Below are 22,510 nucleotides of genomic sequence, written 5' to 3' on the forward strand. Positions count from 1 at the left end.
TCCCACCTCTGCCCCTTCATTGCCTCCCTCCCTCTTTTATTCTGGCTGTCAGAGAGCGGCCCATTCTGAAGGCTCCCCTGGTTGCTTCTCATGCAGGGGCAACAAATAAATTTCCTTTTGCAAGTCGACTGTTATTGATTAGTAGGCTCTACTTGGAGTTGCGCTTGAGGAGTCTGAGCATTGGGATTGATGGGTGATGGATCTGCCACAGATGTGGGTTCAGAAAGTGGAGAATTAGTTGTATTTCAGGTATTTGCTATGTCTCGCATCTTGTCTGCTCTCTTTTAATTTTTTTTTAATGTTTATTTATTTTTGAGACAGAGAGAGACACAGCATGAGCAGGGAAGGGGCAGAGAGAGAGGGAGACACAGAATGTGAAGCAGGCTCCAGGCTCTGAGCTGTCAGCACAGAGCCCGACGCGGGGCTCGAACTCACGAACTGTGAGATCGTGACCTGAGCCGAAGTCGGATGCTTAACCGACTGAGCCACCCAGGAGCCCCTTGTCTGCTCTCTTTTGATCCTTGGGCCAGGATTTTATGGGGCCCACAAGGTAGCCCCTGGTTGTTTTGTCCATGTTTCCAAGTCAGCAAGTCTAAGACCAATCTTATTGTTTCCTTCAAATCTATTCCTCTTTCTGGTCATATTGACAGCCTCCTTGGTATTTCTAGATTTGGCCTTTCTTCTTCAGTCTTGAGATCATCATCTGAATCTGGGCTTCCAGAATCTCTTGCCTGGCTACTGCTGCAATGGCACCTTAGGAAGTCTCTGTCCTTCCAGCCCCATTGCCTCTGACCCACCACATATGCTGCTCTGATCTCCCATAAGTGCCCACTCTCCACACTGGAACTTGCAATGGATCTAAATGCTCAATAAACAGTATCTATTATCTCTTGTTTGAGAGTTAAGACCAATCGCATTCGTTCGTTTGTTCATTCGTTCATTCATTCATTCATTCATTCCCCTTTCCTTTCCTCTTTGTTCATGTATTTGTTAAATAGACATTTTGTGATTACTGTCATGGAAAATGTCAGACATGTGTTGTCTCCTAAGGACACAAAGATAAACTACGCATGATCTCTGCTTTGAGGAGCTCACAGTCTGGGGTGGAAACAGACACCTAAAAAATTAACTCCAATCCAAGGTAATAAAATGACACTTGAAATGCCTCTCTTTCGACCTCTGGTTCCTTTTCCAGACCATTTCTTTCATCTCTCCTTTGGGATCTGACTCAAAGCCATTCTTCCTAGGGTTCGTCTTCTCTCTCAGCACCTGCCACACTCTGGGGCACAGAATGATGGCCTGTCTGGGTCTACCTGCTTCTACTCCCTTTCCACCAACTGATGCCTTTGCGTCATTTCTGTATAAGGCAAATTGTCCAGCACGCAGTAGGGCCCCACTAACAGTTGGAATTGAATCACTTCCAGTTTTTGACTAAATCTCTCATGTGTTCTATTTCTCCTCTTCAACCCCAATCTGACCTCTCAGATGGGCCATCCGTCCATTTGCTTTGATGCTGGGCTTGGGGCCAGACGGCATGGCCCTGCCACTTACAGGTTGGGTATGTTAACCCCTAGATGCCTCAGTTTTCCTATCTTTAAAATGGGGATTATGATAGAACTTTCCTCATATATGTTGATGGGTTTAGGACAGGGTTTGGGACCTGGTAAAATTGCTGGCCACTACTATGGTCACAAAGGTCTTCCCCTACATTTTGGAAAAAGGCCCTTCTCTTTATTTATCCTTTTGGGCTGAACCCATTCAGTGTTTGGAATTGTCACCCTCTCCTGCTTGTGTCTACCTTGTATTTTGCCCACTGATTGTGAGTCCCTGGGGTCCTGCCCAGGGGGGTTGAGCCTTGGAGGGCTGTGGAAAGGGGAGGGTGGGTGGCCCAGTCACTTCTGCCCAGGCAGAATCATGGCCCCCACTGCTCACAGGTCACGCCTGATTGCCTAGCAACAGGAACATACATCTTGGCAACAGCTTGCAATTTTATGGGGAAACAAAATGTTCCTGATTAACCCTCAAATCACATTCCAGTGAGTTCTGTTCAGCCTGAGGCTGAGCAACATAACCAAAATGAACAGAACAGAGCACCAAGGCATGTGGTGGGGAGGGCCCTGTGCCCTGGGGCTGGGGCTCCGGCCATGGGGCGGGTAGGACAACACAGAGGCCCTTACCTAGGTCTAGGTTCAAAACGTGGCCTTGTCACCTCCTCATCAGGTGAGCCTCTCCTCACCTGCTAGAGTGAGGATTTAGTCCCTGCCTTCAGGGCCCCAGTGAGAATAACACGAGAGCCATGCCACTCCCTCTTCTCAGCCCTGGTGGCTGCCTCACTTGAGAAGAAATCTCACACACCTCCAACAGCTCACAGGCAACCTCTGCTCACTCCCCTGGTTTCATCTCTTGCCAAATGTCCCCTCAGGTCCCACCTCCAGGCTTTGCCCCCACCACTCCCCCCCAACCCCCTCCCCCCCCCAACCCTTCTACATGCAGCCTCCCTTTCATTTTCCAAGTGTTCTCTGCCTCCTGCTCCCAGGATCAGAGGATCCACTGTTACTCCCAACTTCAGCCCCTTGCTTATTTCCTGCAGGGCATTTGTTACAAGGGACAATCTCAGGGATTTTGCTATTTACTTGGCTTTCTGCTAGTTGCCCACACTGGAATGCGAGCCCCATAAAGGCAGGGACATTCATTATTTTGTCCACTGCTGTGTCTATCTCCAGGACCTAAAACGCCATCTAGCACATAGTAAGTGCTCAAGAAACATGTGTTGAACCAATGCATAACCAGATAGAGGGCTTTGCCAGTGCCTGGTGTTTAGCGGGTGTCCACGAGCCTTTGCGACCTTTACCTCACTTAGGCTTTTCTTCTCTGCAAAGGTGAGTGAGCTGACACCCTTAACCCCCTGCTGCTTGGCCCCACATCTATTGGAGGAAATTCCTTCCTAGGGATGTATAGCAAAAAATAAAAATACCTGTAAACCGAAAAGCATGCTAGCAGGAAATCATCATGCCTAGCACTTTTCAGGGATAAAACTTAGGACAGAAGTAGCACCAGGTATCCCAAGAGGCTCTGAAATTTTAATACACAAAATAAGGACAGGGGAAAAAATATCTACGATCTGAGGGCATATGAACACACTGAAAGGGCAGGGGTTAGGGCCACATAGGCCTGGGTTCAGATGTCATCCAGCAACTTGTTGCTGAGTAACCTTGAGCACACTGTGCCTCAGTTTCCTCATTTGTAAAATGGTGGTACTACGGAAATGAGATGTGGTATTTAAAGGGCAAGTCCCCCCGGCCACATCCCAGGTTCAGGATTAAACCCCAGGGATGAGACCCACCATGGTCTCCAGCAGGATCTCCCTCAGCCTCCCATGTTGCAGCTGTACTTTTTTTGTTACAGCACGGCTGACTCCCTGAGATGGTAATTGTTAGGACAATTTAGGTAAGCCTTTGGGGGTGACAAAAAAGCTGGCAGTTCCAGATCAAACAGTCAGCCGTCTCATGGGTCCGTCATCAGAACATCAGAGGGACAGTTTTGCAGCCTGGCCTCACATTAACTGCAGCAGCCAAAAAACTGATTATTCCAAACCCCGGTGCTCACTTGCTCAACACTGTCTGCTTGTCTGGGTAATTAGATCTCCCAGGACTTCAAGAGGATGCTGGCGGCTTCGTGTCAGCTCATGCGTCCTTGAGGCTGGCAAGGGGGCGGCAGGAACTGCTTATCTGCCAGTCAGATCCCAGCCCCTCCCTGGCCGGTACATTCCCCCTGACCCAACCTCTGGGTGGGGATGAAAGGCCCACACCTTTCCACATCAGAGACAGGGAATGCAGGGGAGTCGGGCCAGGGCTGGGACAGGGAGGTGGTGGATTGCTGGTGGCTTTGGCCAGGGTTAGTCTGATATTTCTGTGGTCTCCCTGCTGAGCTGGGCGATGGGTTCTGGTTGGGGGAAAGGTGAACTGAGGAGCCTTCAGCCCACACGTAATATGCACACGCACATGTAATCACCATTCACGTTTTCATTTACTTAGAATCCCTGTTAGGTGCTTGGGGATTCAGAGGCAAATGAAACTGCCCTTGCCCTCAGGAAGCATAAAATCCAAACGTCTAGGAGGTTGCCTGCCTACCCACCACCTATGCTATGACTGCCTCTCTCAAGTGGAAGAAAAATGATTTCGCCCTTTAGGAGGTAAGCCAAACTGTGGTCATTTACAAAGCTACTGGCAGTGTTCTAGTTTCCCTCTGCAGGGATTTTTTTTTTTTTTTCCCCTGCAGGGGGCGTGCCCAGGATTTTCTCTACATGCTTATTCCTTTGTGATTGGGGCAGTTTTGGAACCCAGTTTTCTCACTGAGCACTCAGTGACCTCTTGGAAGTTGGTTCTCTCCCAGCTGAGAGCCCCAGGTTTAACAGACTAGGGGGCCCTTTCTGACCCTGTGATTTCTCCAAATACATCCCAGCAAGGAAAGAGGTGGGGGAAAAGGAGGAGTGGGAAAGTTAGTGGATTCAAAGACAAATCCCAACTCTGTGACCCACCACTGTGTGATCCTGTGCCAGCCCTCTATGAGCCTCAGTTTCTTTAAAACGGGAGGCTGGGAATGCTTTTCTCCTATGGCATCTACGATATAGAAAGAGATCACAAAAGCTTGTCGTGCCTAGCAGAGTACCTGCCAGAGCCCAGGAAATGGACATAGGGGATCTGAAAACACTGAAAAAGCAGGAGCCCCACCAGAACTCACCCTCAGTCAACCAGGGAAAGCAATTCTTGGGGATCCAGCACGTCATTTGAGGTTCAGGTTAAATATCACTTCCATAGGGAAGCCCTCCCCCACTGCCTGTCTAAGCTGCCCCTTCCCATGGTTGCCCTCAAAGTCCTTATCCACCTGATATATTTTCTTGTTCATTTATTAGTTTCCTGTATTTTTTGCTGGACTCCTATAAGTTTTGTGAGGGTAGGTATCTTTGTTCACTGTGGTATCCCCAGAACCTAGGACAGCACCTAGCAAACAAGCAGATGCTCAATAAAGGCTTCTTCAAAGGATAGATGAATTAAATGAATGCAGTGATTCTCGGCCAGAGGATGGTGCAGACCCCACCAGAGGATGTGTGAAATTTGGTGGGGAGTAGTAAGTGGTAGGGCATCTATAGTCTCAACATTATAATTATTATAATTTACTTTCAGTTATCTTTAATTTATTCTGGAATCCTAATATGGCACCAATGGAGGTGCAAGCTGTGTAGTTTTATAGGAAGCTCTAGGGACTCTGGTCTCCTGTAGGCCTGGAAGCCTGTGTTTGAGGACTCTGCAACAGGGTGGCAGCTGGGTCATGCCAGGCCTGAAGGCCACAGTGATTTTAAATTTTAAATTTTATTCTTTTTTTCTTTTTTAATTAAAAAAAATTTTTTTTAAACATTTATTTATTTTTGAGACAGAGAGAGAGCACGAACAGGGGAGGGTCAGAGAAAGAGGGAGACACAGAATCTGAAACAGGCTCCAGGCTCTGAGCTGTCAGCACAGAGCCCGACACGGGGCTCGAACCCATGGACCGTGAGATCATGACCTGAGCCGAAGTCGGATGCTTAACTGACTGAGCCACCCAGGCGCCCCTCTTTTTTAATTTTTTTAATGTTTATTTACTTTTGAGAGAGAGAGAGAGAAAGAGAGACAGAGAGACAGAGTGTGAGCAGGGGAGGGGCAGAGAGAGAGGGAGACAGAGAATCCAAAGCGGGCTCCAGGCTCCAAGCTGTCAGCACAGAGCCCGAGGCGGGGCTCAAACTCAGACTGCGAGATCATGACCTGAGCCGAAGCCGGACGCTTAACCGACTGAGCCACCCAGGCGCCCCAAATTTATATTTTATTCTAAGAGCAGTGGGGATCATTGTGTTTTGAGTAAATGGTGGTACGAGTAGATTCATTTTTAAGTCTATTCTGGCCATGATAGGGAGAATAACTTGGAGGGGGAGAGGATAGAAAAGGGAGGGGCTTATACATACATTATTTTCATTTAACTTTTCTGGTAACCCTGTAGGTAGGCATATCTAAACTCACTCTTGAGATAAAGAAACTGAGGCTCAGAGAGGGACTATAATTCACCTGTGGTCACACAGGAGTGAGCGGAGTGGCTGACATTGGATCCTAAGTTGGTGTACCGTGTCCAGGACTTGCCAAACAGCCTCCAGCCCCTGGGCCTAGAATTTGGGCTCATCTTTTATAGTCCATTACTCCCAGACCTGGAGGCCCTTGAGAATGTTGCTGGCCAGAAGGAGGCAGGTGAGTGAGACCTGGAAACCATGATCAAGTTCATAGGCAGATCAGGCATCTGCCTGGCCCCCACCCTGGCCTCTCTCTCTCATATTTGGGCCTGAGTTCCACTGTGTTTGGGAGCAGCCGAAAACTCCCAGGCTTCTGGGCAAAGTCCCAGCACCACCCTGCAGGGAGCATGGAGCCCTGGGGATGCCCCCTCATCCCCTTTTAACAGCCCGTTAAGAGAATGAAGTGTGGGCTCATCCAGGCCCAGAGTTTTACTCCCACAGGGGTGTGTCTTGGGCAAGTGAGTCACCCCTTCTGCTCCTCAAGTTTCCTCATCTGCAGAATGGGGAAAACAGTGGCATTTTGGGATAGTGGTTGGGACAAGATGATGGCTGACTTGGCTATCACCAGAGGACTGGGCAGTCTAAATCGACCTCCTGGTCTGCCCTAGGTTGAGCCTTCTGCTGGCCACCAGGTGGTCCCTAATAAGAGGGCAGCCCCAGAAGAGCTTCTGGTGTGGGGATCTGGTTCTTCACATTGGACATCTGTGGCCATGAGCCAGGCACATGTGGCCGCAAGAGAGAATTCCCATCTTCCTGGAGGGTCGGTGGGGCTCCCTGCTAAATCATGGATTCACTATGTTTAGGATGTCCACTCGGCCTGGTTTTGATATCAGGTCTAAGCCCTCAGAGGTACTTGTCTCTTATCTGGGCTACTCCAAACCCCTGAGGGTCTCTGTTCACTTTTCCCTACCCTTAGGAGTACTTGTCAAGACTCTGCCCTATGACACTCTTCCACTAGGGATGTCTGTGTCCTCTTGGGAGAATCTCTAAGGGTGGGCTCTCAGGCATGTGACAGGAGATTTAGTTCATGTACCTCCCTCCCAGGAGAAGGTGGGGAGGCTGGGCTGGGGTGGAGATGTGGCCTGGATGTGGCTGCTCTGAGCCCCTGTAACTATCCCTCCTGGCTGGGTCCTTTGGTTTGCTAGTCTCAGGATTAAGCTTTGGATTATTTTTAGAGACTCTGAGACTTCAAGCAATGATGAATAAAAAAAAAATTAAGAAGATATCGTCAGAGAAAAAAATATAACTTAAAGAAATTACCGGGGTGCCTGGCTGGCTTAGTTGGTAGAGTATGTGACTATTGATCTCAGGGTTGTGAGTTCAAGTCCCATGTTGGGTGTTGAAATTACTTGAAAATAATTTTTTTTTAACATTTTAAATACAGAGAACAAACTGAGGGTTGATGGGGGGTGGGAGAGAGGGGAAAATGGGTGATGGGCATTGAGGAGGGCACCTGTTGGGATGAGCACTGGGTGTTGTAGGTAAGCGATGAATCACGGGAATCCACCCCCAAAACCAAGAGCACACTGTATACACTGTATGTTAGCCAACTTGACAACAAATTATATTAAAAAGAAAAGAAAAGAAAGAAAAAAGAAAAGAAAAGAAAAGAAATCATCAAAAGAGAAACAAAAGCAGGTGTTGGGTTTTGGCTGTCCAGTGGCTTCTTCCTTCCTTTGCGAAATTAGGTCCACTGGGAGGAGTCTTGGTGGCTGTCAATCAAAATGCTCCTCCTCCTTCCTGGCCTGGAGGTGGGCACGTGACCAAGCCAGGCCACTCACATGCTCTCTCCGTGGACTTGGAATCCGTGATGCAGCACAGCCAGCTCACTTCTGCTTGTAAGAGCCAATTGCTACGTTTTCAGATATTTTTGTGAACTGGTTAGTGCAGCCATCACTGGAATTAAATGATTATACTTAAAATTTATATAAACTATATTCAAAGGGTAACAATATCTCACACTCATCCCTTCCTGATTATTTTACCAAATGTCACTAGGATCTGTTGTCTTGCATAGAGAGCCCATTGCGCCCGCTGGTAGAAATAGCATATAACACTGCGCTGCGGCATATGTCTCTTCCCAACTCTGCATTCAATGCCATCGTGTTGGGGACGTGGTGGGACTATTTACACCACAGAAATCAGCACACACTACGAACAAGGACTCCTTCGCTACCCAGACAGCTGCGTGTTATACATTTTCCAACACAGCACTGCTTGGAATCCTGAGGATCGTGGGGACCCACACAGCTGGAGTGGACTTTTCCCTACCCCCCCCATGACCCAAAGGGACATTGGTTCTGTCAGTCCTGCCACAGATCCAGACACATCCCAATTTCCCTCCAGAAAGCTGAGCTGGGGTTTTCAGACGTAGCTCCAACTTAGAGGATTATGATCAGGGATCTTCCTCATGTGCTCAGGCAGTTTCTGTTGCTTACACCCAGCATGCCTCGGCTGACCTGTCTTAGAACAACATCCTCACAAATGCAGAGTGACCCTGAGAGAAAAACCATCGCCCTTCATCTCACCCCTTAACCCCAGCACCGGGACCTTCGGGATACTTCCTTTATGCCTCTTTCCCCTTGCATCTGTTTTTGTGAAGCTGCTGCCATGGTCAGTGGTAAACCCCACCTTTTTCCTATCACCTATTTCAAGAGCCTCATTCATTCTGCGTTATGTTCTCCATTACTACCATTTTCCGTAGTGTTCCACGAGACACATGGAGAAGCTGATAATAGGCTTATGTGCTCTCCTAATACTGGGCATTTGTGAATTACGCCCCCTTTAAACAAATTTTTTTTAATGTTTATTTTTGAGAGAGAGAGTGAGAGAGAGAGAGAGAGTGAGCAGGGAAGGGGCAGAGAAAGAGAGGGAGACACAGAATCTGAAGCAGGCTCCAGGCTCTGAGCTGTCAGCACAGAACCTGATGCGGGGCTTGAACTTACGAACCGTGAGATCATGACCTGAGTCGAGGTTGGACGCTAAACCGACTGAGCCACCCAGGCACCACCCCCACCCCCCACCTTTAAAAAAAATATCCTACAGGGGCGCCTGGGTGGCTCAGTCGGTTAAGCGTCCGACTTCGGCTCAGGTCATGATCTCACGGTCCGTGAGTTCGAGCCCCGCATCGGGCTCTGTGCTGACAGCTCAGAGCCTGGAGCCTGTTTCAGATTCTGTGTCTCCCTCTCTCTCTGACCCTCCCCCGTTCGTGCTCTGTCTCTCTCTGTCTCAAAAATAAATAAACGTTAAAAAAAATATCCTACAGCGATGTGGTTTAAAAAGCTGGGACTATGGGTCGGGAGACATGAGTTCTCGTTTGGTTTTGTGCCAGATGGCTGTGTGATCTTGGGCAGGATTTTTCCCTTTCTGGGCCTCAGAAACCTATGTGAATGATGACATCGGTAATGACAAGAATAATGGTTTTCATCCCCTGCAGGCTTCCTGCTCTGTGATGTATGTTCTTACACGCACCTGAACATTTATTCCTCACAGGGGCCCAGGAATAAGTACTAATTCACAGATGAGTAAACAGGTTTTGAGAGGTGAAGTCATTTGCTTGGCACAACACAGCTAGTAAGTAAGTGTCACAGTGGGGAGTCAGATGTAGGGCGTCTGCTGTTTAATGCTTAGGCCGCATCACTATTTCCTAATGCCCAGCGTGTGACAGGCTCTTGGAGAACATAGGTGCCCACAGAGCAGTGAGCTTGTCTGCCCGCACCACAGTCCTTGTCTGTTCCCATTTATGTCCCCACTTTACAGGAGAGAAACTGTCTTTGAGCGCAGAATGTTCTGGGTTGAATTGTGTCCCTTCACAACCATAAGCTCCAGCACCTCAGAATGTGACCATGTTTGGAGACAGGGTCATTGCAGGGGTGACTAGTTACTAAGTTCATATGAGGTTGTTGGGGAGGGGGGGCTAATCATGTATGACTGGTGTCTTAAATACAGAGGAAAGCTGGACACAGAGACTCATGGGAAGCCAGTATTAAGACACAGGGAGGAGATGGCCATCCACAAGGCAAGGAGAGAGACCCTGAACAGATCCTTCCCTCACAGCCCTTGGAAGGAAACAAGCCTGTTGACAGACACCTTGATCTTAGACCTCCAGCCTCCGGAACTGTGATACAACATATTTCTGTTGTTTAAGCTCCCTCCTGATCTGTGGTCCTTTGTTATGTGGCCCCTGGGAACAAACACAGAAACTGCATGGATGGATGAGAGAGGCGGGGCCTGGGGGGAACGGTGGATGCATTGGGGGCAGAGGGGAGGGACTCTGTCCCCTTCACCACATGTAGGGATGACTCAGGGCTCCCCAGTCCCTGGAGCTATGTGCTCGGACAGGTCCCTTCCTTCCTGGGCCTCAGTGTTCCCATGTGCACCCTGGGATTGCTGGCTGGTCCCCGAGAGCTGTTCCAGACCTGTGGTTCTATGGGTGCCTGAGTCCCTCAGGCCCTTGTTCTTTCTGCTCTTACCCAATTGAGCTGGTATGGGCAATGGGGGACAGCCCCAGGGAATGCTCTATTTTGCTGTTCTGTCCAGCAGATGATTCCCAAGACCTCATCTGGCAGCCTGCCCTCAAGGCTGTTGCTCTTTTATTGTCCTCCTTGAACCTCTCCTGGCAACCTCTATGTCTAACTGACTGCCTTTCCAGTGTCAGACACCCTGATCACACCCTACCTGCAGGTGACCCTCCTTATATCTCTCGGATATCTCCTGCTTTGCCCGCTCCCTTAGGTAGCTGGTGCTCCCTAAGGACCCATGCTTGGTGAGTGCTCCAGATGAACTCATTCCTGCATGCTTATTGAGTATACTCCATGCTAGGCACTGTTCTAGGTGCTAGGATAGAGCAGCGAACACCACAGGCCCACATCTCTGCCTTCCTGTGGCTGACTTCCCCCCTTGAGGAACTTGGGAGCAGAGACAGGACTTCTCTGTCATCTCCGGGCCTAGCCTCTCTTCAGGGTTCCATGCCTGCCGTTCTATCCCCCAGGCCCTGAGAGTGCATAATGCCCAACACAAACCTTTTGTCTCACCCTCAACCTTGCTCCTCTCCTGTTGGCTAGTCTCCTCCATGAGCAGCCAGTTGCTGTCCGGAAAGCTGAGTCTGCACTGACACCATTCTCTTCCTTGACCACCTACCACAGGCTGAGACCTTCTGCTTGGTGCTCCTTCCTCTCCATCACCACCACCCTGGCCAGGTCGAACTCTGTCACCTCTCTCTTGGATGCCTGTCCCTCACTCTGCTCTGGCTCTATCCCTTGGGGTATCTCCCCATTACAACCAAGATCAGGGCTGCCAGACCAACTGTCTTGACCACACTGCTCCTCTGCTCAAGAAACCTCAGGGGCTCGGGGCGCCTGGGTGGCGCAGTCGGTTAAGCGTCCGACTTCAGCCAGGTCACGATCTCGCGGTCCGTGAGTTCGAGCCCCGCGTCAGGCTCTGGGCTGATGGCTCGGAGCCTGGAGCCTGTTTCCGATGCTGTGTCTCCCTCTCTCTCTGCCCCTCCCCGTTCATGCTCTGTCTCTCTCTGTCCCAAAATAAATAAACGTTGAAAAAAAAAAATTTAAAAAAAAGAAACCTCAGGGGCTCCCTCCTATCTCTTCACTTAAGCCCAAACCTGTAGCTCAACATTCATATCCCTTCACAGAGGTTCCTAGCATGGGCTCTGGGGTTGCCTGCCGGCATCTGGATCCCAGTTCTTGTACCCATTAGCTGTGTGACCGTGGGCAAGTGATTTAACTTCTCTGTGTCTCCTTTTCCTCGTTCGTAAAAATGGGGATAATCCTAATGCCTACCTCATAGGGTTTGGGGAGGATTAAACGGGGGTAATAATGTATGTAAAGCTCTTGGAATAGTGTCTGGAAGATATAATGCTCAGTTACTCTCAGTTACCTTCCCCCAAGCTCCAGCCAAACAGAATGTATGGCTCTTCTTTTTACACACCCTTCTTTGCTTCCGTGCTTTTGACTGCACTGTTCCCTCTACCTGGAGTGCCCTTCCCCATCGCAAACCCTGCCTATCTCTCAACATCTTGTTCAAATACTGCTTCCTCTATAAAACCTTCCTAGATTCTTCAGCGAGAAGGGCTCACTTCTGCCTCTCACTTCCATGACTTCTTGTCCAAAGCTATCCCGCAGAAAAAGCAGTCTTTGCTGCTCAGAAATAGTCCCTGGGACCACGGAAATTTCCAGGGGTCCTCCCTTTGGGGTGGAGGCTGATGCTGGCAGGGGGGTACTAGGGAACCATCAGCCGAGGCACTAATTTCCACTGACTATAAATAACTCTGGGTCTGAAACCACAGCAGGGGCCTGGATTGCGCCAGGAGGAGTAAGATAATCATTGTGCAGGGAGGGGGGCCTGTATAGATAACTTACCTGCCCTGTTGGGGCCTCTCGTGTGACAGGCGGGTCTGCAGGGAGAGGCTGCTTCAGCTCTCTTAAGCTTTGTGGGACCCAGGCTGGGGGGAACACTGATGTTGCCCTAACACTAGAGATGGTCCAGCCTGGAGTTACTGAACATCTCTCACCCCTCGGCCCATTTGGCAGATGAGATCACGATTCAGGGAGGCAAAGTCATTAGAAACAGAACATTTCTGGGGGCCAGAGAAATGCCCACGGGGCCTTTGGAAGTCAGTGTGTGTAGAAGCTGCCTTCTAGGGAAGGGCTGCTGGGCTGGGGCTAGGGTGAGGGGCCATGGGCACGGCTGTGGAAGGTTTGGGGTGGAGCCTCAGGCATGCCCCCAGGATTTGAGGCCACAGTCTCCCAGAGGGAAGAGGGAACTGGGTCTGGCTGTGAGTCAGCCACCCTCTGGCCAGTCTGATGTCTGTACTACTGGGGGTGCGAGGCAGCGTGTTTAGAATTCTAGAATGTCTGAGCCTGGAGGAGCCTCAGAGACAACCAGACCCACACTCTTTATTTTCCAGATGGGGAGAATGAGGCACAGAATTGCAGGGTGCGGGTGGGCGGGCTTGAGATGGTCCCAGTTAATAAGGGCCAAAGTCAGGATGGTCCCCCCTGCATCTTCCTGGCTCAGTGTCTCTTCTAATACAGGTTGGGGGGCTGAATGTCCTTTCCCTGCACCCCCTGGGGACCCATCACAAGAGGACGGACAAACCTTCCCTGAGGCCCCACTGTGGGCCAGGCACTCCCTGTGCGTTTTCTCGTTGAATTCACAGACCAGTATGGGCCCTGGAGCTGTTTACCACCTGCCAATTCTACAGATATAAAAACCAAGGCGCTGAGAACTTATATAACCTGGGCCCCAACTCAGGCTTTTAGATACTCTAGTTTACTGCCTTTTTCTAATTTCATCAAAAGTTTTCATATTTTTTTCTTTTCTTTTTTTAAAACTCTTTGTTAAAAAAAAAATCTTACCAGATGCTTCACCATGCAAAGCAGATAAAAAAGGAGCTGCTCTGGTACATGGTAGGGCAGGAAGCCCAGAGCTTCACCCACTTATCTCCTTGTACCCTGGGGTGCCTCTGTGGAACCCCAGAGAACCCGGTATGAGAAACACCTTTCCAAACTTCAGTGCTCCTGCATTCAGCAAGTTCTTTGGCTCTTCTGGCCCATGAAGATGAGCTGTACTCTGACCCTCTCCCAACCCCATCCCCATTTTTCACACTCTCACGGACAGCACAGACAAGTTAAATACCTATTACCCAAGCTGAGTCTGCACACATAGCATGAACCAACCAACTAAAAGTCACAGTCTACAAAAATCAATCCCCGGTCTGTGGGCCGGAGTTCTCTGCCCTTTGAGATGTCCCCTAGGCTCCAAGCACAATGCATTCCCCATTTCTTCCCATGAACGTCCCAGAGCTCACCTCAGGGCCTTTGCTCATGCTGTTCCCTTTCACTAAGAGGGTGCTTTCCTTTCTACCTCTGCATATTCAGCTCATCCCCGTCCTTTCAGACCTAGCTCCCGAGAAAGCCTCTCCTGCATTTGTCCCCCATCAGGCATGGATCCGATCGCCTCCTCCTTTGACCTTCAGCACACTCCCTCTGGCTGCAGAGTTATTTTTGTCAGCAGAAGGCAATAGCTGAAGGATTATGTGTGCATGTTCAGGAGCCAGCCTGCCTGGGTACCAATCCTGGCTGGGCCCCTTTGACTAGTGTTGTTCTGAGCCTCAATTTCCTCATCTGTAAGCTGGGGATAAGAACAATTCCTGTCTGAGAGGATGAAATGAGGTAGTGCCAGGGATCCTCCGCGGAGAGCCTGGTCTGAAAGCACTCGATATGTGTTAACGCATCCCTAGTGTCACAGCTGTCACTAGTATCATAGCTAACGGGGAGGGTCTTCAGGGCAGGGAAGTTTACAACCCAGCTCTGCATACCCCCTTTCCTGGAAGTCTTTAGGGAGCTCTGGAGGGAAAGGGGGTCAGGAGGGGCTCCTCCCTCCTTTCTTCCTCCTGGACTGAGGCCCGGGCCCCTGCCCCTGGCTGCCCTCTCCTACTGGTTCTTGCCTGCCTCTGTGACCTTGGAGTTGTCTCCTGTCTGACATCCTTCTCTCCTTGCCCTGGATGCTTGGATGGAGAGGGAATGTCTTGGAAGGCTGTACCTGTCTTGGCCGCCCCACCTGTCCTGCGTACAGCCACATCACACAAACACTGCTCCTGAGGAGCCTGGAGAAGAGGAGTGTGGCTCAAGCCTGCACACAGTAAGTGCACAATACATACGTGGTCAGCAAGTGAATGTGTGTCAGCCTACATCTCTGCCTGGCGTGCCTGAAGCAGGAGAAGCAGTGGGACAGTCACTGAGCACCTGTATCCACCGGTTCTGGGAGGTGGGCACTATGATTATGCCCTTAACAAATGGGGATCTCGAGGCTCACAGGGATGGAACGACTCGCTCAAAGTCCTCCAGGGTGGTGGAGTCAGGCCTCAAAGCCCGTGCTCTTTGCATTCCTGAGTAGGCACTTAGTGTTTGGTGCATATTTATTCTGCAGAGCAAAGATCTCTTCAGAGAAAGAATCGGGGCCCCCTGTCTCTCCAAGTGCTTGTTTCCCACTCAAGGGGCTGCTGTGAGGACCACACGAGGCAACCCAGTGGAAGACCCTGGCCCTGAGGAGTTTGCACACAGCAAGTTACAGCCGCTGGGTAGTTCTGGGACTTGCGTTTTCCACAGTGGGTCTGCACAGCATGACGCGCACCCATAAACGCTCCGCACAACTGCTTAGAGCCTCCACTCCCCTGTGGGTGCCTGACTGTGCAAAGCACCCACGAGGCCACTCAGCATTGTCCGTGGAAAATGAAGCTCATCCAGTCCTGCTGGAATCCACCCAGAAGCTCTTCAGTCAGTGGCAGGTCAGGGCTTTTGCGACCTGTCCTGTTCTCTTCCGGCCGCGCCCAGGCCTGCAGAACTGTCGGCCTAGCACACATTCCGCTGCCTCCGCCTGGGAGAATGGATAGTGTGTCTCAATCAACATGTGGGGTTATCTTATTGATGATTCAGAAAGATGTGAGGGTGGCATTCTGGAAAGCATCCACACGTGATTCATCAGACTTTCACAGAAAGCTAGTGCTTTTAAGGGATGTATTTTTCCTGGTGATGGTGGGGGGGGGGGTGGTGGTGTAAGCGTTGCCAATCAGATATGGGGCTTTTTTTTTTTTTAAAACCCACAGATTCCCCTGGCGTTGCTTGGGCCCACTGATCTGCCCAAATAAGCTGCCTTTGTCTTCTCTGCTAACTTAAACCCAATCCGCCCCTACAGTCACACACAGAATCCTCAGCATAGAATAATAACAGCTGACCCCGACATAGCACCTGCCGCATGCCAGGCACCAAGCACTTTGTGCATATTACTTGGATCCTCACAGGAACCCTATGAAAGAGGCACTGTTATCGTCCCATGTTACAGATGTGGAAACTGAGGCACAGAGAGGTGGATAACTGGTCCAGTGCTCCACAGCTGGAGAAGGAGTGTAGCTGGGATTTGACCGTGACCCCTACTTGGCCACTTCACTGCTGGGACACGAGTCATCTACCTACTTCTTGTGGACGGTCCCAGCTTATGCCCGCTACACTGGTGTAAATGTTAACAGTGCTGTGGTTTGGCTGTGACCCAAACACTCCTTTACTGCTCAGCTGCTTCCTCAATTCTACCCTTTCTCCTCATCCAGGCCAAGCTCTCCTCCAAGGCACAGAGCATGCCCACACCCTCCCCGCACACAGTGGGGCCTTCCATACAGTAGGCCCACAAGCGTGTGTGGCCTGTGCCTCTATCTCCCTCTCCCTCCCACAATCTCCATGCGGTCTGGATGGACTGACCTGCATCCCTCTGGGGTGAGCATGTGACCCGGATCTGACCTATCTGCCTCTTCCTTCTCCTGGCCGTAGGGATTGGGTCAAGAATGGCCATGTGACTCCAGGTGGCCAAATGAGAATCTGTTCTGGGACCCAGGGGAGGAGACCATGAGGAAAGAGGTGCCTCTGGCTGCTGGGGGGGGGGGCCAGGATGGAGGGGTGTTAGCCTGAAGCTAACAGTGTGAGGGTCTGCCCGAGAATGAAACCAACATGGAAGGCAATGGAGGTGAAGGAGAGCAGAAGAGGGACGGACAAAGCCCTCCTGCAGCACTGAGGGTCCTGGATCCAGCCTTGCCTGATGCTAGATGGTCTCTGCACCTTTCATTTGGCACAGGCCAGAAAATCCCGTGTTTGCATAAGCCAGTTTAAGATGGGTTTCTATCAAATGTAATCCTAATGGGTAGAAATACTCAGGGAATATGGGAAGATGATTCTTTGGCAGAAAACTTTGAAAGTATTTTCAACTCACTGTCTCCAAACGTGGCACAATTCCCATTTCAGGTACAGAGAGTGTGGGCGTCTTGCCCCCGAGGTCAGGAGCCTGCTTGGTGACAGAGGGGAGGCCGGAGCACCCCCTACGCAGCTTCCCCTCCTCCACCCATGCAAGGAAGGCAACTGCATTTCCTCAGCCTTTTTTTTTTTTTCCATTTTAAGAGAGCATGTATGTGTCTGTGGGGGGGAGGGGCAGAGGAAGAGAAAGAGAATCTTAAGTTCACTGCACAGCCCGATGCGGGGCTTGATCTCACGACCCTGCTGAAGTCAAGAGTCAGACTCAACCGACTGAGCCACACAGGTGCCCCACTTCCTCATCTTCTTATATACTTGGATGAGCTTTTCTCCTCCAGACCTCACCCCTGAGAGTCCTGGGTTCCACAACGGAACATGGGCCACTTCACCTGAAGACCCCAGTTGAGAGGCATTCTTGCACATCTCGGGCCAGGCAGTGAATTCCCCACATGGACCCCATGTCTGAGTGGTGCCCAGCTTCACCCTGCCTGGCACACTGCTGAATCTGTGGCTGCCTTGGTTTCCCTATCAACCTCTCCGGGCCCCTGTGATGCATGGAGAGATGGAGAACATGGAGAAATAGAGCGTCACAATGATAAACAGGTGATCCCCACTGCCTGGGACCCAGAGACATTTAAGACACACGTGGCCTTCACACCCTCCCCCGTGCCCAGCTGGTGGCAGCTCTGTGGATGATGACACGGGCCCTGCCGGGTCCGCGGATGTTCTGGTTTAACACTGTGTTTATGCAACATGAGGCACCGTCCCCATGATCCACTCTCCTCTCCTCCCTCAGCCCCACTCTCTCCTCCACTTGGGCAGGCCACAGGATTCATACAAAATTAACCGGAGGTTCTGTTTCACAACACTCCAGTATCCAGTTCCCACCCCACCCTGCTGCTGCCCCACCTTCTTTGTCCCCTTCTCTCCCCCACCAGGAAACACACAATGCAGGAGGCACCCAGAGGGACCTGTCTGAGCTGCCCCTTCTGACAGCCCAAGGTGCAGGTGTTAGGAAGTGAAGGACAAGGGGTGTTCCTGCCCAGCAGCTCAGGGCAATGCCAGTCTGAGCTTGGGGAACTGAAGCCAGTTCCATGGGTGACACAGTGTGTCATGTGTCATGTGTCCTGTCCCCTGGCTACAGCCTTCCATTCCACCCCGCACCAGGGGTATCCCCAACCTCTTCTGTCTCCCTCCCTTCTTCTTATTTTTTATTTTATTTTAAAGAGATAGAGGGAGAGACAGAGGGAGAGAGAGAAGGATGGAGAGAGAGAAGGATAGAGAGAGAGAGGGAGAGAGGAAGAGAAAGCGTGCGAGCAGGGGAGGGGGCAGAGGAAGAGAGAGAGAGAATCTTAAGCAGGCTCTGTGCTCAGTGTGGAGCCCACGTGGGGCTTGATCTCACGACTGTGAGATCATGATCTGAGCCAAAATCTAGTGTCAAGACACTCAACTGACCAAGCCACCTCGGTGCCCATCTCCTTCCCTTGTTTCGGTGAATATGTGTTCAATCCCCCAGGTGTTGTACCAAGTGCTGGGGACACAGTGGAGAATGACAAACAGCTCCTGCCTCTGGGGGCTCACAGGCCACTCATCACCCATCTTTCCAGACTCATCACAAAGTAGCCTACTCTGGGAAGCCTTCTCTGGTAGCACTTTTACTCTTTGCTCAGTACTGTCCTATTTAATCGCCCCATTTCTTTCATGAGGATATGGCCCATGCATGTTGTTGTTGTAAGAAATATTTGGTTATAGGGGCGCCTGGGTGGCGCAGTCGGTTAAGCGTCCTACTTCAGCCAGGTCACGATCTCGCGGTCCGGGAGTTCGAGCCCCGCGTCGGGCTCTGGGCTGATGGCTCAGAGCCTGGAGCCTGTTTCCGTATCTGTGTCTCCCTCTCTCTCTGCCCCTCCCCCATTCATGCTGTGTCTCTCTCTGTCCCAAAAATAAATAAATGTTGAAAAAAAAATTAAAAAAAAGAAATATTTGGTTATAATAATAATGACAATGAACGTTATTTTGGAAGTGTCTAGGATATGCTATATGCCACACTAAGCCCTTCATGTGGATTATCTAATATTCACATCCTGTGAGGTAGGTAGTGTTATTATTCCCATTTCACAGATAAGGCAATGGAGGCTTGCTTGGGGAAGTTAACTGAATTCTTCCGGTATGTCTCTTGAAGATAAGTGTCCCTTGAAGAGTAAGCCTGTCAGAATTTAAAGCTGGGCCTTGGGCTCTATTGTCCTATGCTGGAAGGTTATGGAAGGAAAGGAAGCAGTGGAGGGTAAGGAGGGAAGGGCATCACCAGAGTGGAACAGAACCAACAGTGGAAGAGGAAAGAAAGAGAACTCATTTCAGGGAGAGAGGCCCTCATAGGGAGCCCGTTTACCCCAGAGATGTCACCAGAGTCAGGACTTCAGGGGGAAAGTCCAACACTGTCAGGTCATGGGAACTGAGTCCCTTGACTGTGCTGGCAGTAGGTGGTACCCTGGGTGGGAGTTGAATTCTCCTGGTGTCAACCTCCCTCTATCACTTGCAGAGATATTTTTGCCTAAAATTAGCTGGATGTGAAGGGGAAGGCTAATTTATGCACGGCCTGGAGCAGTTTCCTGTAGAGTGACTCAGAGGCCGGCTCCTTGCTGACGTGAGCAGACCAGGGGCACAGGGGGTGTCGGGAATGGCCAACCTGAGTCCCCGTCCAGACCTGGCACAGCCGCAGACCACATGGCTTTTAAGCTGGGGGTTAGGGCTGGAGGCCAAGCAAGCATTTCTCGAAGTCAGAAGAGGGCTAAACAGGGCAGGACAAATGCTGAACATGAGAGAAAAGGTGGCCCCCAACTACTCAGGCCCTCATCGCACAGAAGGCGTCTTTAGAGGACTGTTCCCAGGTGCACATGCTTGGCTCAGGTGTGAAGGCACTCTGGGTGCTGTGTTCAAGAGAGCTGTGTTCAAAGTCTGCTCTGATGGGAACTGTGGTGGTGACCTCGAGCCCTCAGGCTTCTCATCCACGAAATGGGATAGCCACGCATGCTTCTAGGAACACGTGCAATGAGAACACAGAAGGGCCTGGGAAAAAGTAGTCACACCATTCACGGACATTGGCCAGCATTCCATGAGGGTCAGGTTCCACCTTTTCCAGAGGACATGCTTCTTCCAGAGTAATGATAACCAAAATGAAAACAACAGCAACAGGAGCTGACACTTATAAAGCACTTAGAGACGGGGCACTCGGCCTAATCTCATTCAACGTTCACAACCCATTTTACCAATGCGGAAATGGAGGTGGTTAGTCTCTGGGGCTGAATCCTAACACGTAGCACTATCCATGCGCCAGGCATTGTTCTAAGCCACTGCACTCTGCCCTCACCACTCTACGAGACAGTCACTATTATGATCCCATTTTACAACCGAGGAAACCGAGGCACAGAGTGGTGGATACCTTGCCCAGAATCCCACATCTGGTAAATGGCAGGGCTGGGATTTGAACCCAGGTCACCCAAGTCTGAGGTCAATAGCATTCCGCTCTTTTGCCTCTCCCCAAACCTCTTCCAGCTCTACCTGCACCTGGGAGATCCTTCTAGGGACCAACACAGAAGAGGCTCTGGTTAGTCCTGCAGTGGGCTTTCCTCCTTCTCAGGGATCTTTCTCATCAGAGATCTCTTTGGGTCCTCATGAAAAATTCGGAAGCCAAGACCCAGCGAGGTCAGACAAAAGGCCCCAAACACACACAGCTGACAGGCAGCAGAGCAATGTTCTGAGCTGTCATCATTCTCTCCACTGTAAAGATGAGAAAACCGGGTCTCCTTTATTCCCACATAACGCCTACCTTTTTGCAAGTACACTGGCATTCTGCAGGATTCCACCTAAGAAATGCTGTTTTATGCCATGCTACATGCTTTTCCTTCTCTTTTCTCCATAGCCAAGTTCCAATGCCTCCTCCTACAGGAAGCCTTCCTTGACCTTCACGGCCCACCCACCTCGCCTCTCCTCTGAGCTCTGGGGTCCACGCTACACTTGGGCTGAATTATGTGCTGTTTTGGCTGCTCAGCCATATGAGCTGCTCCCTGTGGGCTGGGGACTCAGTGGCCACGTCTCAGGGTTTTACTGGGCAGTTATCCAACCTCGTCTGTGCCAGGTACCAGACTGGGAACTAGATGGGTGGAGAGGAGCAGGACAGGATCCCTGCCCTTTGGTGTGCTCCTGCTTTCCCAGCAGGACGCACTGGGGGACACAGTAAACCAAATGGTATGGTAATGGCCCCGGACAGTGCTGGAGCTTGGCCGCAGGCTGTTCAATTTCCCAGGGTCCAAGAGCCTGTCAGGGGGGAGGGGAGGGTGGGGTTCTTAACACCAAGGTTTGTCTCGTATGCCAAGGTCCATGGCTTTGCTTGGAGGGGCTCTGCGAATGTGCTGATAGCGTGAGCCATGTCTGTAGTATGTGGGTGTTTTTTGTTTTTTTGTTTTTTTCTGGGAAAAAGGATTACAGTTTCATTAGGTTCTCCACAAGGTCTGAGGCCCAGAGACACTTAAGATTTTCCAACTCAAGAGAATCTCCTCGTCCCATAGAAAAGACAAAGATGACCAGGGCAACCCTGCCTCCTGGAAGGCTATTGTGCCAACCTGATGGCGGAGATGAGCACGGACCATTCTGCCACAGACTAGGGTTCACATGAGGCCCAGGAGCCCCCAGGCAGGACTCCCTCCTGTCTTGGGGCACATATAACCGTTCTCAAGCCCTGGGCTACTATTCTCCTCCCCACCCTCAAACAAAACCAAACAACACCAAGAGAGCAAGGTGTTTCTAAACTTCTGCTTAGGTGAGCAGCTGGGTCCCTAAGCAGCCTCTATAGGAAATGCGTTGAGGGTTGGTACCCACCAGTGCCCAGGGCATGGGGACTGGAGTCAGGAGACAGGACAGGAGGGACCTTTTGGCCTTGGATTTCTCATCTCTCACATGGGGATAAGAATTCAAATGCTGTCTTCCAGCTTGTGATCTGTGCTTGGGGGAGAGATTATCATCCACTTTTTAGAATAATAATGGCTGCCACTTATTGAGCACCTACTGTATGCTCAGGCTTCTAGTAGGCACTGTGAGGTAGCCATCGGTTCCATTTTCCACAGGAAGAAACTGAGGCTCATTGCAGCCTCTTTGCACGGGGAGTGCTGTGGAGGTGCCTCACACCCATATCTTTGGGGTTTATGCAGGGAATTCTTCTCCCTCATGGCAACGGGAAAGTGATAGTGGGAATGGTGACACACACTCTATGCTCTGGTGCTCAGGCTGGGCTGGTTTCTCTTCCTTCTGCCTCACAGCGGGTGACCTGGCTTTGGTCCCCTTCAGAGGAGCACCCAGAAGCTGAAACTCTCTCCCAAGATCCTAGGCCTGTTCATTTTCTCAGTTACACAAAAGCCCCACACCCATCTCCAGGGCAAGACACATATGGGTATCTGTCACCTTTCCTGTGACGGCCCATCTTCCTGCCTTCCCTGTCTTCCAGCAGTTCCATGGCCTATGGCTGCCCCAGACACCTAGGGAGCCACCATCAGAGTTTGGATTTGGGACAGCTGGGCACAACCCAGGCCAGTGACGTGGGTTATGGAGCTGGATT

General features: G+C 50.8%; 1 protein-coding gene and 1 non-coding gene across 5 annotated transcripts in view; one reads left to right on the forward strand and one right to left on the reverse strand.

The window, feature by feature from the left end:
- Positions 1 to 22,510, reverse strand: part of ATP2B2 (ATPase plasma membrane Ca2+ transporting 2) — a 321,401-nt gene that overhangs the window by 119,802 nt on the left and 179,089 nt on the right. The gene's annotated exons all lie outside the window — the stretch shown is intronic.
- Positions 7,361 to 7,433, forward strand: TRNAN-AUU (transfer RNA asparagine (anticodon AUU)). Its single transcript has one exon. It is a non-coding gene; the product is annotated as a tRNA-Asn (tRNA).

The sequence above is a fragment of the Prionailurus viverrinus genome, chromosome A2, assembly GCF_022837055.1.
Source record: "Prionailurus viverrinus isolate Anna chromosome A2, UM_Priviv_1.0, whole genome shotgun sequence".
Classification (NCBI taxonomy): domain Eukaryota; kingdom Metazoa; phylum Chordata; class Mammalia; order Carnivora; family Felidae; genus Prionailurus; species Prionailurus viverrinus.